Source organism: Anas platyrhynchos, chromosome 2, assembly GCF_047663525.1.
Source record: "Anas platyrhynchos isolate ZD024472 breed Pekin duck chromosome 2, IASCAAS_PekinDuck_T2T, whole genome shotgun sequence".
Taxonomy (NCBI): Eukaryota; Metazoa; Chordata; class Aves; order Anseriformes; family Anatidae; genus Anas; species Anas platyrhynchos.
In genome coordinates, this window is record NC_092588.1 from 119,223,610 (window position 1) to 119,242,135 (window position 18,526).

The 18,526-nt window shown below is 45.1% G+C and overlaps 1 protein-coding gene and 1 long non-coding RNA gene across 7 annotated transcripts in view; one reads left to right on the forward strand and one right to left on the reverse strand.

The window, feature by feature from the left end:
* The window catches only part of RARB (retinoic acid receptor beta), a 319,793-nt gene that overhangs the window by 131,288 nt on the left and 169,979 nt on the right, over positions 1–18,526 (reverse strand). The window lies entirely within an intron of this gene.
* On the forward strand, positions 180–5,045 carry LOC140001583 (uncharacterized). The gene is made up of 2 exons (XR_011806938.1): positions 180–345; positions 2,014–5,045. It is a non-coding gene; the product is annotated as an uncharacterized lncRNA (long non-coding RNA).

Genomic DNA, 18,526 nt, shown 5'->3' on the forward strand with positions numbered 1-18,526 from the left:
AGACCTTTCTGGTGCCACTTCAGCTACCAGCAGACTGAAGACCACAGGAAAAGCCTCCATCTCCTCCTTTTTCCAGACCCAGTGTACCAGCAGAGCCCATTGCCACCTTCTTGGCCCCCAGCCGAGAGTCATATCTCAAACGTCAGCAAGCAGTTTTGCATTTTTCAGAGTCACTGCTCTCCAAGCATTAAAAATAACAATGTGCTGAAGCATGTGGCTGTTTTTACCAGGAGAACCCAACACCACAGACCACCGGCACGCTGGGGAATGGGGCCAGTCCCTGGCCCAGCACAGGAGAAGCAGTGAGGAAGGGGCCATCGGGCATCATCTGCACGAAACGCTGCGGTATGCTATGCCCAAACTTCACAAGTGCTGCTTTGTATTTATAAACTCATGTTGCTTACTTCATAAATTCCATTATCCCTGATGTATTTTCCTGGTTTTGCTGCCTGCTTTTTTTTCCCCCCCCAGAACAGAAATAATACACTGAACTCGATGCTGCGGGGGTAGCTGCTCTTACCTATTACAACTAGTTCTCTATAACTCTCAAAGTCTCTGTGATGTTTCCAAAATAATTAGTATTAACTTACATTTCTTAATTAATTTCCTAGGGGGCATATTAGCTGGCTCTGCTGAGATGTACACTGATCTTCCATTTTCCAATTACTCTGTTACATGAGCTTTATCTACAGCTCTGTCTACATCATTTACCTTTACTTCCTTAGTGTCCTATTTCCTTTTTCCATGGAGGCCAAATACCAGGATCGGGCACTGAGTTTAGCTCTTTGCACAGTTTCTGAAAGCCATCTCAATGCTCCAGCTGGTGGCTGAAGGGCAGAGCTGTGCTGCCCACCCTGCGGCTACACAGGCTGTGGTCCCCAGCAGCCATGCCAGCACCTTGTGTGAGACTTCACAGAAGCAGCAGAAAACATTTTGACAAATTCTATGGGAAATTTTGCTTCGCTTCAAAAGCACAGAATACATTCAGGCAAGTAAGGTGCATTTAAAATAAGCTAAGGCAGAAGCTTGCTTTCCAGCAGTATCTCCATATTTTACAGCACAGAAACCTCACCTCTGGTTTAAATGTTCTTCCTAGTTCCTAACAGACCAGAGTTGCTCCACCTGGCCTATTTGTTTTTATTTAGGAGCCTGACGAGAGCTGTGACGGTGCCACCAAGAAGAGAACAATGCACCAAGCTCAGTGTGCTTTGGGAGAGAAAGTAAATATTTTGTGCAACATTCATTGTCGAACAAATCATTCTCTTTTTGATAAACACACACTGAAAATCTGTGTATGTTAAAAGAACTCAAATCCCTGCAATGACCTTGCACCACAGGGGTCGGGCAGAGCTCAGTAACAAGAAGCTGAGAACATGGAGAAAGATGTGCTCCCTGCCTGCTTTTGCCTTGGTCCCTACGCCTCGTGTTCACCCACGTGTGATACAGGAGCAGAAAGGAGAAACGAGAGGTGTGCATCTAACCAAGTCACTGCCAATTTTTGTCTAAAGCAGGACAGGAGCCTCAGAGGCAAACTGCGGATGAACCTGAATTTCTTCCCCATCTCCGCCGTGCTCTGCCCCCTGTCAGGGCTGCAGCTAGCGAGTCACGTCTGAGAACTGCCAGTGTGCAGAAAGCAGTCCGAGGGTGATGTGCTCCCCTCAAGTGTCAGGCTCACACTTACACCGCTGGTAGGTTCAGGAGTGGCAAGGGCTGGATCTTTTTTATAATGCAATTTGAGACAGAAGTTGCCCTTTCTGCTGGAACAGAACACTTTTTTCCTAGCACTGGACCAGTGTGCAGGCAGTGCACCCCACATTCCCACATTTTACTTTGCAGAAAAGCTGTTCTGTGTAACTTCCAAACTGTCTGAACGTTGCTAACTACAACATTTTTCTGTCTTTGCAGTCTAAGAAATTGCAAAAATGCAGTTACTTCAGCAGGAGAATACAATATCTAATTAAGTGTAGCCTGTATCTGACAGACTCAAAGTGGATTTTTTTGTTCTTTTTCCAGAGTATGGTGTCAAAACAGACAACGGTGCACAGTGAGGACCTCTGCTCGCTCCTGAGCCATGGCAGCCACTGCAAAGTCCTGCCAAGACAAACTGCGTTCCCTTCTGGGTACGTTCACAGAGTGCAAGCTGATCAAGAGGTGCTCTCCCTCTTTTTTATCCCTCCCCGGGAGAACAAATGGAGGAGGGAGATGAAAGCAACAGCAACAAAGAACCGGTTGCACAACACGCTTTGATCAAAGCAGACAAAGTGCGTGTTGTCCTGCTCAGCAGCCTGGTCACCACCACGGCGCACGAGAGGAGAGCACGTTGGCCCAGCTGGCCCTCAGGCCTCCCTCCATCCCTGCCAAGCCTCGCAGCTGGCCCCCCACACCTTGTGCCACGCAAATCCCTTCCCAGCCACTGCTGCTGACCTTGAGCACGTTGTTCCTCTGGGGCCCAGGGAGCAGGAGGCCCACAGCTGGGTGGAGAGGGCAGCCCTCCCGCGGTGTGATAGAGGTGGCACTAAGAAGTAGCTCTGTGATATTAACTGTGTGCAAAAATACCAAATTATTTAGTGAGAGAGAGAGAGCTTACTGGTGGGAAGCCCCGATCTTAAGTACAAGGTATTGGGTGTTTTAAAGCAGAGGTGGAAGCTCTTCAGGTAGGAAGTTCTCCCAAAAGTCACAACTGGAAGCTGAGAAGCCTGAGCAGCCTTACCTACCTACCTGGTAAAGCTGCCAGGACACCCAAAATGCTCCCAATTCCCGACATCTGGGAGAAGGTTTCTGCTTTAAGCTCTCCATAGTGAACAGGAACATTTGGGATCAACACAAGCTCCGCACCAAAGCCTAAGCAATCTCAGGACCCCCAAAAGAAAATAAACACTGGGAGATTTTCCGTAAAGCATGTGGTGAAAAAAATATGTGCTGGCTTTTTAGAGATAGATATGTCCTCCAGCAGCTGTGTTCCCCTCTGCCAGCACCTCGGACGAGCCTTTTAGCCCCCAGCGGTACCCACGGGGACTTTTATCAGCAGGCGAAGAAGGGTGGGAAGGCAGAGAGGCGCCGACGACCAGCACCTCTCGTAGCGCCCACAGGCCCTCTCCTGCCTTCCCAGCAAGGCTCTTTATCGATTGAACTTTATAAATACAGAGCAGCTTCCTGTGAGCCTGGTTGGCAAACAGACCTGTGGAAAAGTAAATCGGTTTATCACCCACCCTTCCTCCGCCCCTTTTGGGCTAAGGAAGCGCTCAGTTGCTTGACGGAGGGAGATCCATGCTGCGCTGAAGTAACGATGACAAATACCCCGATCCCGGGCTCATCTGAGCGACTACCACCACTCGGGGTGGTGGGGGCAATGCCGAGGGGCGAGCTGCTCTGGGAAGCAGCACCCCAGCTCAGCAGTGAGAATGGGGGACCCCAAGGACCCCCATATGGACCGACCCGAGGTGCAGCGCAGGCCTCATGGCCCCTTCAGCGCGGACGAAGGCCTCAGCAGGTTGCCACACCCCCCATCCCTTCTGAGCACCCCCTCCCCACGCAAAGTTCCTCTTTAAAAAAAGCTGGAGAGCAATTTATCCACCTGAGAAGCAGGAAATAACCGAGGGCTTGAAACCACCTGAGCCAGGAATCCGGCCTTAAATTTCCCAACCCGACGCTAGCACAACATCAGTACCTTTAAAGTCTCTATTAGGAAGGGGTAAAAACAGCCGGGGAAAGTCAGGGTCATCTCTGGGAATTTATACGAGAAATGTTTGCTGTATTGCAGATCAAAATAGCATTTTGACTCATTGATCCCCTGAATGCCATAAAAACCGAAGCGAGATCCTTGTGCTTAGCGGTGGGAAAAATGAGTTTCTTTGATCGCCCATCGTCGCACAAAGACTGAATAAAATACAGAAAAACAAAGAAAAAGAAAGGAAACATAAAGCTGGAGATGAGGATGAAGACAAGCAAGCAATTAAAAAAGATAAATGGACTTCAATTTACCAAAAAGAAGAAAAAAAAAAAAGTAAACCTCTGCCCTGGTAGCACGCTTAGCTCTTAATCAAGTATTATTACAAGCGCATGCAAATGACGGGATGGCAGAGCATTCCTTCAAACCGGGTTTTCATTAAAGATTCTGCTTTTTCCAGAATAATAGTAAATGACACGTGAACTTCATATGAACTATAGGTCATGAAAGGATTTAGTATTGGCATTTTTAATCTAAAAAGTCTGTGCCAGAAAATCAATATGTTTCAGTTGCAGCATTCGAATGCAATTTTCTTCACGTAACAGGGCTCTTTCTTTCACTCTTCCCCTCCCTCCCCTCCCTTTCTCTCCCCCTCTTTTCTAAAATAATGAATAATCCCCGGTTTCTCCATGAAACACGCCGGCGTATCAGCAGGTAACGGCATCAATAACGCGGCGCGTGTAAACAGAGAACGAACAAAAAAAAAAAAAAAAAAGAAAAAAGAAAAAAAAATCCTTCACGGCCCTTTTCAAACCGGCGTGCTTTTCATCAGCGCTATTACAGGTCCCATTCGCATTATCGGATCGCGCCGCGCTGCATAACCAAGGTGCTGACAAGCCCTGATTACCCAATAACTCCCGCGCTCCTCTCGGGCAGGTTCACCCAGAGGACAGGAGCGAACGCGCGGCCTTCCTGCGGGGCAGGCCGCCCCACAGCCCCTGCCTCCCGCTCCTGCGCAACCCCGCTGGCGCTTCCTGAGGGGGGAACCAAGGGGTTTTCTTCTCCATCGTTTCGGGGAACCACGCATTGTGCGTCGGAGGAGGAGGGGGAGCAAACGGGGCGACGGGACGGTGATGGGAACGGTTTGAGCTCTTTCCGCAGGGCTGGCTAAGTCACCTCAGGAAATCTGCAGCCGGCTCCTTCCCGTGCTGCAGGAGCTGCACGGAGGGAGCAGGACGCCCGCAGCGCCTCGCACGCCGTGCCCCCGCTCACACCAGCCTTCTCTGGGTGCTGTCAGCCATCCACCTTTTGCTTTCCCCTTTGCACGCCTCACCTCTTTCAAGATGGACAGCTTAAAAATATATATATTAAAAGCAGTTTCGGCAGTCCTGAGTGTTTCTCGTGCTTGGACCCGACCCCGTGGCAATCGCAGGCTGGGTGCTCGCTCCTTCTAGCGACCGGGGCTGGAGCACTAATGGGAAGCAGCCGCCCGAGCTGGAGGCCAGATGTGCAGCCAGAGCCGCACCGAAAGGGAGCTGGTGCCACTGGGACGGGGATCTAACGCGGGCTAACTCCCCCTCCATGCCACTCTCCTAATGCCTTGCAGACAGCTCCTTCTCCCTTCCCCAACCAGTACGCACATATCAAAGGCAATCAAGCAAAATAAACATTTGCAACAAATTTATTTTTGGTAGCAATTTATACTAAACTTACTGTGGTTTCTCCTTAACTAATCAGTTTTTAGCCTTCCTCTATGCGTCCCCCGAGTGAAACATCTGCTCTAGTACCACTCGGCATCCCAAGCTGGGGGTGCAATATTACCCACGCTTCTCTAATTAACTTCTAATGGCACAATTTATCTGCACATTTCTCTTATTATTTTTTTTATTGTTTTCAAGCCAGAGCAGAATTTGACTTTTACCTGTGCCTGCCACGGTGATGGCCAGGCTCCTAGGGCCGCACACGAAGCTTCAGAGCAGCCCCAGCCACAGGCCCAAGCATGGGGGCACCCCAGCACCCCACCATGGGCTCAGTTTTCTGACCAAGCCCTGTGGGATCAGAGGAGGGATGCTGTGACTTCCTCCCAACATACCAAGTCAGTATCTTCTCCCAGCACACACTTTAGAGGGATGAGAAGGAAGAGGTGGCTTCTGCAAGTGCTGGAGATACCAGAGTGATGGGAGAGGGGAGCAAGAGGTGTGGGATGGGGCCGGGTGGGCAAATTCCTGCCAAAGCTGCATGAGCCAAGTGCCTAGCTTACATTCTGCTGTAAAGCCTTAATATTCTGCTGCCCTGGTCAAACTCACGGGTGCATGGAGGCTACAGAGCCATAGCTCAGACTTAATGTCCACACACCAGGTCTCTGAAGAGCTAAGTGCAGCCACTACCTTGCTGCACAGACTGCAGACAGAAACACAAACAAGCACAAGCCAGGCAATGCGCACACTGATACGCTGGGAACCTTCCTGCCCTACATGCACGTTACCTCCTTCTCAGCTTCGTTATTTTATTTATATTTCCTCCTCTCCCACACACGGCTGTTGCACATTTACTCATCACTACAGCCTATTTATTGTCACTCATCGCTGCGGACTATTTATTGTCACAAGCCTTTTCAATGGCAAAATATTTTGAGCTATCTGCGGTTGTGCCGGTTCACTTTTCAATACAACAAACAAAGGACTTTGTATTTGGTATCTCCTCAAATTGGAACAGAAAGTGCTTTTCTACCCAAACTCAAAAACAAACGAGCAAAAGCTCGACCATTCTCCTTCCAAGCAGAGGAGTTACTCTTGTCTGAAGACACAAGTGTGACAAATTTCAGCCAAGAACATGCTACTTTTGGGACTTTCTCCCACACTTATGACAGTAAGGCTGACTTCAAACTTTCCCGTATCCACCACCATAACAGCCATGAGAAGGCAAATGGTGGCACACACTTATGGATAATGAAAACTGTGCAAACCTGACCTCACGTTCTCCCTAGATGACCATGGCTCTGACAATGCCACCTCTAAAAATATTAGAAAAACAGTACTGCTCTAACTTAGATCATATAGAAGTAATTCTTGATATTATAAATACATTGAAAAAGTAGGAAGAACAAGATGCACACACTACCTTCAAAAAAATCTTCAAGACTTTATATTCTAAGATAGGTCATTTACAGAAAAAGGCTTTTATTTGAGCTGTAATTACAGTAATTTGTTTTATTAAAAAAACAAAAGGTGATTGAGCTACTAGAAAACATAACTACAATGGCAATGGTCAACTCTCACTTGTTCAGTGTAGAATAGACTTGAAATGTGCGTTATGGATATGTGGATATTTGGCTGAGTGAATAGCCTATGAGAATCTTAGGGCTCCTCAGCAAAATGCACTAAGTACGTAAGTCTTTGCTTCATTGTTAATTCAGTTGTGGATTTCTATTTTAGTTACTTCTGGGTTATATGAAAAAATACAGCAAAATGGTACCTGGTTGCATCTATCAGATACCGTGCTCCTAGATTAACAGTAATTGTTATGGAGCAAATGCTCCAAGGAAAATTTACTAAACTTGGCTCCACCTTGCAAGCCATCTCCAAACAGAATCATGGTAGCATATTGCAACTTTGCAAAATCTCAGCACGTGACAAGAACAGACCAACAGTGACCTGCTGGATTTCTGCAGTGCAGCCTCACTCTCTCCAACCAGGACACAACACTCATGTCTTCAGCACACACGTGCTTTAAAACATTCCCTTCAAAATTACCTTCAGTTCTCCAGCAGCTCCTGTTCCAAGGCCTACCATAATGGAGACTTTATACAACAATTTTCTTCAATCAATCTGAATGAAAAGACCTGTCGTCATCCCCCTCCATCCATCACCTTGTTTGTTGCGCATTACAGTGACGGCGGTGGCCTTACGATTACCGAACAGTACGTTTTTTTAATTTTCTGAGAAAGCTTCTTCCTTAATTGTGCTGAACAAATCGTAATGACATTTTTTAATAGACACTTGGGGACAGTTCATAAAAACTCTATGCACCATTCAAAGAAAGGTTTTAGAGAACTTAACCAGATAAAGGTGAAATTAATCTTTTTTCAAAAAGCTATTATCCTATACACTGAGAAATCCTTCCTGCAGTCTGACTAAACATTACTAATCTGTTATATCACCTCCCGGGCAGATAAGTGAATGGAAAGGGGGAAAAAAAAAGCAGGCTGATGTGTGGAGCCAGACCTGTATCAGGCATAAACTCCCATCAGCCCATATTCAAACTTCCAATTAAAGCCCATGAATGCCGCAGTCACAGAGGATGTGAGCAGGACTGGCTGCTGCACTGAATTTGTTTTCTGATTTATGTTTGGTTGTTTTTTTTTTTATTGCCACCATTTGATACTAAGTTTATACACCATGACAAGTCTTTACAATCAGAGGAATTGATTAAGAAGTGTTGTTGTGTTGTTGCACCTTGACTGGTCTTCCAGGCAACGCACTGCTGTTGTCACCAGTATACAGCCGGGAGATGTAATGTCACCCAGACAACCTCCTGTCCTCTAAATAAATATTGGTATCAGACATCAGCGATACCAATCGCGGTGCTCTCAGAGCCAAGATTACTTCCCTCTCTCAGCAACAGAAGGTGGCTAAGCTGTACCACAGCACGGCCCGACCACCTGGCAGCCACAGGTGGCACAGCTCTGAACAGCCCCTGCACGATCCCTGCCTGCACACGCATCCCTGCAACCCCCTGCAACGCAGGAACCTTTCCGCAGCTACCTTTCAGTGGTCACTTCAAAATCAACTTCTAAATGACTACAGGGGGGTTGTTTCTCCTCCCCCAGATACACATTGGAATGCAAGATGCAAAAGGATTTTCCTCTCCTTTCCAGAAAAAAAAAAAAAAAAAAAAAAAAAGACATTTGGAAGAACACAGTACAAAACATGTTTCACAGGAAGAAGTTCAAAATAAACTCTGGGCATAAAGGGGAACTTGGCTCTGAGATGCTGAGGAGGCTCCATGTTAGCTTGGTGCAGAAGCACTGTGGACACCAGGTCCGGTGACAACCCAGATGGATTCAGGTAGATTTTGTTGGGCTGAAATTTCGAAATCTGCATCTCTTTCTCACATCTCACTGCAGGCCCATGCACAACGTGCACTGTTTGCCTCCTGCATCCCAGTGATGTGGAGCCCCATCTCTAGCTAGGCAGACAGCCTTTCCTAAACCCTCGCCCAAACACCAAGGGCAGCCATCAGGGAGCTGGGAATTACCTCCTGAGGCAACAGCAATGCATAGGACACGCAGCTGTCTGCAGGACCAAGCAGTGCTGCAGAAGGCTTTTTTTTTCATGAATTAGTCCCTTAGGAAAGTGTTTACCCCAAAGCAAACTGCTGGCAGCACGAGATGGATGAAAACTGTAATATTCAATGCGCAGCAACACGAGGAGGGCAGCAGCATGAGTCCAGCGCGCTGAAATCCCTTGTAATTGCACGGCAAAAACTTTTCTTTTTAAACAGAAGAATAAAAGATTTTGTAGACTGTGCGACAAACAAAATCAGGCAAGTGTTTACATAGGAAAACCAGTGCTCTTGTAGCTGCACAAATAAATAATATTCTTTTTTTCTTTGAAGAAAGAGCATATGCTCAACACTCCTTTGTCCTGTATCACAATAGAAAAACCCTTTGCACTGGAATATCTGAATCACTTCTTGGCAGGCTCTCAAGGTAAACAGAGTAAATTAAAAATGAATGTTTATCGTAGGCACACACATACACACACTAGCAAAGTGGAGTGCTGTATTTGCCTATCAAACATAAGAAGCGATTGAGTCCATCAGTCATTCAAACAAGCAACTGAAAAGTGGAAATAATGGGATGACAACATCAGAAAACAACCTCCCAGAAAGAGATGAGTTTCCTTGTAGCCATTTGTCTTGTCTAATTAATCCCACATGTGGGACTAGACTGGAACATTAAAAAAAAATTAGGTACAAAATATTACTTTCACTGGGAAGCTTCAGAAGTACAAAAGAACCAGAGATGCTTTATGGCTGTGCTTTGCTTTCAAACCCCGTTTTTCACGTCATCTTCTTAATTTGGGACTCTGCCCCTGCGTCTAGATGAGACTGCGATAATGTTAGCGGCGTAGACGAAGAAAACAGTTGGAAAAGCTGGGGAAAATTATGTCATTACCACTAATAAAACAAGATGTCAGTTCCTACGAGATTAAAAATCAGTGTATTAGGTTGCAGACGACTCCTGGGTACCCACAGAGCGGTCATGCCCACGAGCGTTTCCTTCTGCTCAAGACTGGTGAAAAGGGCACGACCTATTCCCTTCCATGCAAACCTTGTCACAGTTTATCCACGTTTTTGTCAACTCAGAATTAGACTGCTGTAACACACTCTCCACAGGGCAAAACAAAATGCAGAAACAAATGCAGAATGTGTCAACTGCTGATTTAATGGGGTTTCATAGCAGGAGCTTGTTGCCCTAAGGTGCGTGGCTCTGCGTTATCCGTACTCCCAGGAGGCCGCGTAGGTACAGCAAGGTGCTGAGGCTTAATATGTAAAATACAAAGCCCAACAATTTCCGAAAGGCATTTCTGGTCCCTTAAAAGCAGTCACACTTGACCAGGTTCTCAAAATTGTGGCCATTTCTGAAAAACAGGATTTTCTTTTGGAAAGCACAGCAGAGCAGACCACCCCCTCGGCCACGGCATGCACCAGGTAGGCTACCAGAGCTGACATGAAAGCTCCCCCAATATGCCAGGAAATACCCTCCACATGCCTGTTACTCCGAAGCAGACCACAGATGTTACCATTTTACTTGTGCCACGACGCGAGTGGAATTCCTCTCTTTTTACAGCTTTTTCAGAGAACGGGCTGCAGGTCGCAGCATTGCACACAACAGCTGCTAGGATATTACTACAGAAATTAATAACGTGAGGACATCCAGGGCACGTATCGCATAGCGTTCTTTTGGATTTGATGAAGTGAACGTGTATCATCTTGTAGCACAGAAACATTGACAAGAGGGACGAGAACTATTGCGGCACTTCTTGGCGCTGTGGCGGGTACGTGCCTGCCTGCTTCAGTGCCACGTGAGCCCCCAAAAAACAGCACGCACTAACTCCCGAAGGGCTGATCGCACCAAAATAGTGCCAGCAAGCTGAGAGCTTCACACACGCCGCTCCACACTGCAGCCAACTTCCCAGAAGAGAAGCAAACCAAGGAGTCCGGTCCTGCGCTGGGCCTCCACCCCAAGTAGGCCGCAGTAACTTGGCCGCACTGTATGAAAACACATCTGTGGTGAAGAGTATTTAATTTTTGGGGGGTTTATTTTCATTTTTGTTCTCCTCGGGAGAATCTGAAAGGGCACTGACAGGATGTAGCAGCCGAAAGCTTCCAGTTTGCTCTCACCAAGCACTTTTTGCCCCCTCTCTCCAGCCTGCTTTCAGAGGGCAGCACTGCCCAACCCCTCACACCTCGGCCAGAGCCCCGGTGCCCAAAGAGCTACGTCTCCCTCTCCACTTCCACCCTCAGAGGATTCCCCCACACCCCAGGGAACATAACAGAGCTTCTCATCCCCTGACACTGCCCAACCGAGGTGCAACTTTGCAGGAAGGTCCCACGGCACTATTTCAGCTGCAGCCATGCACACCAAAGCAGCACGCCTTCAATCTCTCCTCACTGCCTTCTCTCATGCCTTCTGTTTTAGTTGAAAGGAAAAGGGTTAATTCCTGTTGAGATGTATCCAAACCAGATGTGTGGGGGGGTTTTTTCCCTTTTTTTTTTTTTTTCTCCTTTTCACAGCCAGAATAGAAGGGGGAATTGCAATGCTTTCCTTCTCCTGCGAAGGCAAATCTACCTTTGGGTTGTTGAGTCAACTCCAGCCCTACATAAAAACACCTCAGCATTTTATTTCTTCTCTGTTGTACATACAGTCTTTGCGTGTTTTCCCGTGGTATTTATAAGGGCCTGAAAGCGATCTCTCTCTTACAAATGCTCCTAGCACACAACTGCCCTAAATTAAGGAGGAGGAAGCTGATGGGAATGCCCTGGTTAACTGACCAAAACGTTGTGTCAGACATGCTAGCAGTCACAGCGCCTGTCTTCAGCACCAGAAGCCCTTCCAGGAAGGGAGCTGGCTCGCAGAAGTGGCAGAAGAGCCCGAGGAATGTATCAATACACATCGAGATTTAGGAAAAACAACAGCGCAGAGATCTGTTCTCCCACCACCACTAATAAATAAGGTATTAAATCGTTAAGATTTCAATTACAAGGGAAGAATGCGGCTAACCAAATAAAAGCGGGGGGAGTTGAAATAAGTAGTAGGTTAAAGATTAATATTCTGGGTCCAGAACAAAAGGATGCTCTTTTGTGGCACTGTGCTTATGCCTCTGAATGTAAACATTGTTCCGAGAACCATTTTTTCTTTGCCCAATCTTTAAAGGGTAATAAATTAGACCTTGGACAGCCATACAAGCTGCTACTAGATGTGAATGTGAATGTGTCTGTAGAAAAGGCTGACTTTCAATCAAAGTCTATTGAAAGAATAGTTGGATTTTCTAAAGAAGCATGTTGTGCCTATTAACCAACTTACAAAAGGGGCCATTTTCTTGATTTATGTTTGGTTGCTATAGAGATCCTGCAGTACAGACTGGCAGGTGAAGCTCCCATTTAACAATCTCACAGGTTTTTCTTAGCTGTGCTCAGAGGACACAGAGCTACAGTAGGTAAAATCCGCCGCGCAAACATACCGCATCCGTCAAACTCCCAGGTCAGATTTAAGGCTCTCCAAGAATTTATTGCGAATACGGTAGAAATTATTACACAATCTTTGTCCACGAACATTTCACACCCTGAAAAAACCTTATCAGAGAAAGCTGCTTCGGCTCTGTTACGCTTTGTCACTGATACACTTCCTATTCTGCAGGTAATTACCGGGTAGCAGGATTCCTGTACACCACAGCGCTGCACGAGCATCTTTTTTTTTTTCCTCCCCAAAGCATACAACATATTCACAAGGAAGAACCTTTGTTCCTCAACAGCAACGCTGCAATGATAAAATGTGCTGGGAATTAATTAAAATATATATATCCTTTTGCCACAAGCAACAAAATAACCTGGAAAGTGTACAAGTGAGGAAGAAAAAACAGACGCTGGATCAGAAGGAAAACTTTTTGTGTGTCAGTAGTTACCAGTAATTTAAGACCCAGACTGAGAAATGCTGTTCTGTAAGACCAGGTCATCTACTTAAACTCTGTGAAGAGGTAACTGTATGGAAACTGGACTCCTGGAAGAGGAAAAGGCAACACAATCAGCAACCTGTGCAATGCTCCACAAACAGCATCCTGGGGGAGATCATCAGATCTGCAAGGCAGCATACCCCTCAAGTCAAAAAAACAGAAAAATATCTAGTGTGCTGGCCTTTCTTTGGTTCCTTACGTTTACATGTATATCAAATATTCAGAAGAGAAAAAGATAAAAAGACAATCAGAAACAAAAGCATGACTCTTACTGCATTAAACATGGGAAAAAAATAATCAATTATTCCCATGCAACTTCTTGATTTCAACAGGAAACTTCCATTGCCGTACCTTATCAGAAAGAAATCTGGATTTCATAAACCAGTGATTTGATTAAAGTAACAAATTTTGACAGAAGGCGGTGCCTTAGAGCTGACACAGTGCTATCACCACCTTCTGCACTACTAGCCCCATACTATTAAAAGTTTTACATTGACAAGCTGGGGTGGACTAGAGAAAAAAAGAAATTAAAGCATTAGGTCCCCCATGTCCACAGAATAAGCAAGAGGGTGTGGGGCCAGGGTGGCTTGGGAAGGGACAGTCCCACACAGAGCCCTCCTGGAGCAGCACACCCTACACATCTGACTTGTCAGGACCTCCCCAGGCACAGCCTGAGCTGCTCTGCAACTGGCCTCTGGCGCACAAACCCATCGCTTTCTTGTACACACCCAGCCAAAATTAAACAACATTTGATTCCAATGAAAACCCAAATTTTGAGCTACTATGCAAAGTTGTCACCAAGCAGGTCTGATGTCTGCCCCTGAGATGTGTTTATTTCCTGCAAAATGAGGAGGGTGTTGGGGGGGGGGATAAACACCTGGAGCTGCAACGGGGAAGGCACCGACATGGCACACGATCACTGTGTATGGAGCAACTTCCATGTGCCAAGGGTGCCTAATCCAGAGTTTATCAACATGCAGAGGTCCCAGGAGCGAGAAGTACAAGGGAATCAAAGGTTATCTTCTCCTGAGGCCCACCGAGATGTCTCTCAGGAGGCAGATGGCTTGAGGGAAGAGGTTGGTCTGATCCTGCACAGCTGAGATTAATGAAAAGGAGCTTTGCCACCGAGTTCAAGGGGGCAGGACGGAGACGTGGGCAGGAGGAGGTCTGAAGTCAGGCATCCAGAGCCCTGCCTCTCCTGAAACGGCCTCCCCTTTTTCTCCCCTCTCTCAAAGGAGAAAGCTGCAAGAAACTTGCTTACGCTTGAAAGGGGGAGGAGGAGAATAATTGCAGTAATCTTCAAAGGATTTGTTTTAATTTCTGCTGAAAGGACAGCAAGGCTTCCATTGTTTGAACATATGGCTTTTGGGGAGAGGGCTCCAAGTTCTTTCAGTACGGGTCTTTCAGAATTTTGCTGATTATTAGAAACAAATACAGCCTTAACACCAGAGCTGCGATGAAGAGGGATGACTTCCTTGTAAAGCTCGCGGTTGTTTGCATCCTAGTAATTATACGGCAAATGGATTCCACCTGTTGTACATCACCCAGCACATACAGATGGGACTGAAATATATCCTGGATTTATATTTTATTTGGACTAACAAAGCCAGGATTTGAATTCAAGGGGCAGCGAAGGAACTAAGAATGTTCTGCATCAGAGACTTGGAAAAAGAAATACAGGACTTTGGCTGTGGCCCTTCTCCTCAGATTATCTCCAAATACTTTATATGCAGCGACTCCTCCTAAGGAAAGCAGAAGCGATCAAATCCATTATGCTCTGCTGTTGAACTCTGGCTCAGCCTGCTCTTGACACATTTCTCTTACTTCCTGTTATTTATTTTTTACACTGAAATCACTGGCAATATTTTGACCATCTCCTTCCTTACCTCCAAATCATGATGACGGCAGATTTGACCATTAAAACAGTATTACACAATATGTCATCCAGATTGGACAGTAACTTATTAAACCCTGTTTTATTGGAAGCCTGTATGTCGGCGTTTTGTTTTTATGCCTTGCATGTGTTTTTCGTGGTGAACTTGGCTTTTCCATGAATCTTATAAACATAAAAAGCACAAAGACTGAGATCCTCTCCCTGCTGCAGTAATAGCTTTTTTGTCACCGGTGTCCACAGGGTAGGATTTCAACCCAGATTACTAACAGATTTTAAAATATAATTTCAATTTCTGTATCTCAAATGTATACCTATTGCCTGGTGATGTCAGCGTGGAGGAAAAAAAAAATCAGGCAAAAAGACTACTATTAAAAACAGGTTCTAGACAACATCCCTGAGCACATGCAAGCACACCCACATTTTCTGCATGAGCAGGTAAGAGTACAAGGCACCGCACAAGGTCTGGCACCCCACTAAGTGAACACCATTATTAGATCTGCAGTCTCTAAGTGCCCAAGGATATGTCCAAAAGCTGAAAGAGACTAAACAGATCAGATAAATAACACTTATGCAGACCCCTTAACCAAATAACAACATATGCTGTCTACCTTCTGCCATTCCGCAGGATGGAGCATCTTAGGTTTTGGTCTCTCATGTGCATGACATGTACACAAACACAACAGGGTGGTAATATCCATCCGCAAAGCTGCTACATCATGGAGGAAATTAGCTTATTTTACTCATCCCCTCACATTTGCCTGCTAACTTTGAGCCCTTTACATTTTCAGTGCAGTTCAGACCCTTCCCTACGCTTTTTTCTGTAAAAAGCAATGAGGGTGGGCAGAGTCCATCTTCTCCCTGCTCTATGAAGAACAGGCCAGATTTGGAAATCTGCATTCTTTATAATGATTGACTTCAATTCCATGAGCAAGTACCAAGATTTCAGTGTGCTCACCAGTGCAAACTTGCAAGTTTCAACATCAACCCTTGAAAAAAAAGTTCTTAGGTCACTCCTAAAGGTGTTTTGCTGTTTAATAAGCATACCTCCTCACTTTGCAGGAGGAAGATCATGAAAGAAAAGCTACAATAAAACTTAAAACCCTCAAAAATATTCTTAAATAGCTTTCCTATAACCCATATGGCATATAAATGAATATAGGATAGCGTTGTATAACAAGTTTATTGGCATACAGTTGGTATGGCCAGATTACTTGTCCTTTTAGTGAGTAACCTTAGACTGCAGCCCATCTTAAAATCGTGCTGATAAATCCCAACCATACCATTCCACAGTGCATTATTTGTTCTTAATACGCACACTTCTTTTAAAGTATGTAAGCAGATATTTGCATATAAAACTCTGATGGTACACAAAGGATTTGATTTATGCGTTCCTTTGTAAATCTACCAAAAGCATTATATTTTTCATCACTGATAAAACCTCTAGGCTTTTAAACCTACAAATGAATTTTTACAATTGTTAAGCTGCTGTTATGGCCTGAGAAGTTTGCCGGTCTGGTAACAATGGAAACTGGAGTCTTATGTTTATCTTCAGGCCAGGACGGATGGAGGGAGCAATAGTATATGCTTTCCTAAACTGACCTGCTAATGACCTGAATGCTGCCCTGAGGGGTTAGTATCCCTTGGAGTAAGAGGATATTCAGCTCTGATGCCAGTTCAGCCTACTACTCATTTAGGAGAAATTGCTTCATCCAAGTTAAGGGGTTTAGATCCTGTTCTCCAAAATTAATCGTTCATGCCATGTGTGTTTGTTTAGATGTATTTGTCTAGAAACATAGATGTTAGTTAGGAAAAATATCAATATTAAAACCCGAGTGGTCTCATACTTTAACAATTAGTACTGCTGGTGCCAAATGTCTAAGAAAACTTTAGGACCACAGAGATTTAAGAACCCATTTGATTGCTTGTTACTTTCAGGAGCCTAAGTTACTTCAGTACATATATTTTGTGCATGAAGTTGGACGTATCTTGTGCTTCTGTGGAACCAAGGCCTTCCTGCAATACCAAGTTCTTTGCTGACTGGCTTTCTTCCTTAAAAGGCTCATGGAAGAGCAAGCAGTTCAGATTTAAAAACGAGAGAGAGTGACTTCACCCACCCTTTGGACAAAACTGATCTGTCCTGAGTTTATAATAAATTCAGTTACACTAAAAAATAATTTTGGTTTATCATAAGCATGTGCGTTTTACATGTTGCTGATCAAGATCGGCGATGGAAAATGGCACAGAAAGGCTGTTTTCCTGGTATCCTCCCGCACCGCTGGAGACTGATGACAGAGCAATCCAAACGGGTCGTATGGTTTGGAAAGCCCCCAGCCTCCTCAGTGCTTACTCACGCACCCGAGTGTGCAGGCTCGCCAAGCACTACCAAAATGCCACTCTGATTCTCTTCATGATGACTCCATCACCACGGGGTAATGATATGGCCAGAACTCGTACTTCCTGCAGACCATGCACTCCTCTTTATCTCTGCATACATCTGCCACTCCGTGTTGTCCAAATTCTGAGCAACAGCACTGGCTATTATTCTATTAGAGCTTTTTCTCACATGCTAATCCCTGGGGAATCTGGCATCCCCGTTCACATCAAACATTATTCATGCACACATGCAAAACAAGAACACAATTTGCCATTTCACAGAAACATAAACAACATGAATTAAAGCTATTAAAAAAAAAATCCACTTGTATTTACTTTTCTCGGCACAATTCCTATCCAGATAAAACTATAATTTATACCCAAAAAAGTCAAAAAAAAAAAAAAAAAAAAGTCTGCAATAAACATTTGTTGAAATTTTGCTCCTAAGTTGCTTCAATGCTTTGGAAAATGTTCCATTTCCATCTTCCAAAAAAATGGAACAAATTATGTTTGGCGTAAAGCTGATACGTTTTAAACATTTACTTTTAGCCAAATTCTACTCCGAAACGTATGAACATCACCTTCTCGGGAAATTCCGGACCTCCAAAGGTAAAACCTGACTTCTACAGTATGTGGGAAAAGTAAGTTTTGAAAAGAGTAAAAATAAGTACCACACACACCGATGTGTAAAGCTGTCCCCATACTTATTGCATGTGTTTCTAAATCGTATTAATTTCACAATAATTTCCTTGTCCCTCAAAAACTTAAAAAAAATTACAGCCTTAAGTGCCTTCCAAATGAAGCTCAGTGACTCCCTACAAAGTTAATTTCACAAATGATTTATGGTTATACATGAAAAGCATGTTATGTACCAGCTGTCTTATTCCAGTACACAAGACAATCACTAATATATTGTAACATTCAATATATCTAGGCTAATTCTTGGACAGATTGTTCACTTTCACACCCTATATGCAAGTAGGTTATTGTAGGAAGGCTGAAGAAAGACCACAGCATCCCAGTCTTGCCACGTCAGCATGGAACTAAGTGGTGCTCCTGCGTTAGCTGAGGAAACATCTCATCTCACAACAGACAGACGTTGAATCAGAGAATCACGAAGGTTGGAGAAGCCCTCCAAGATCATCTGGTCCATCCATCCCCCTACCACCAATGTCACCACTAACCCATGTCCCCAAGCACCACGTCCAACCTCTCCTTGAACACCCCCAGGGATGGTGACTCCATCTGGGCAACCCGTCCCAGTGCCTGACTGCTCCTTCTGAGCAGAAATGTCTCCTCATTTCCAACCTGAACCTCCCCTGGCACATCTCGAGGCCATTCCCTCTAGTCCTATCA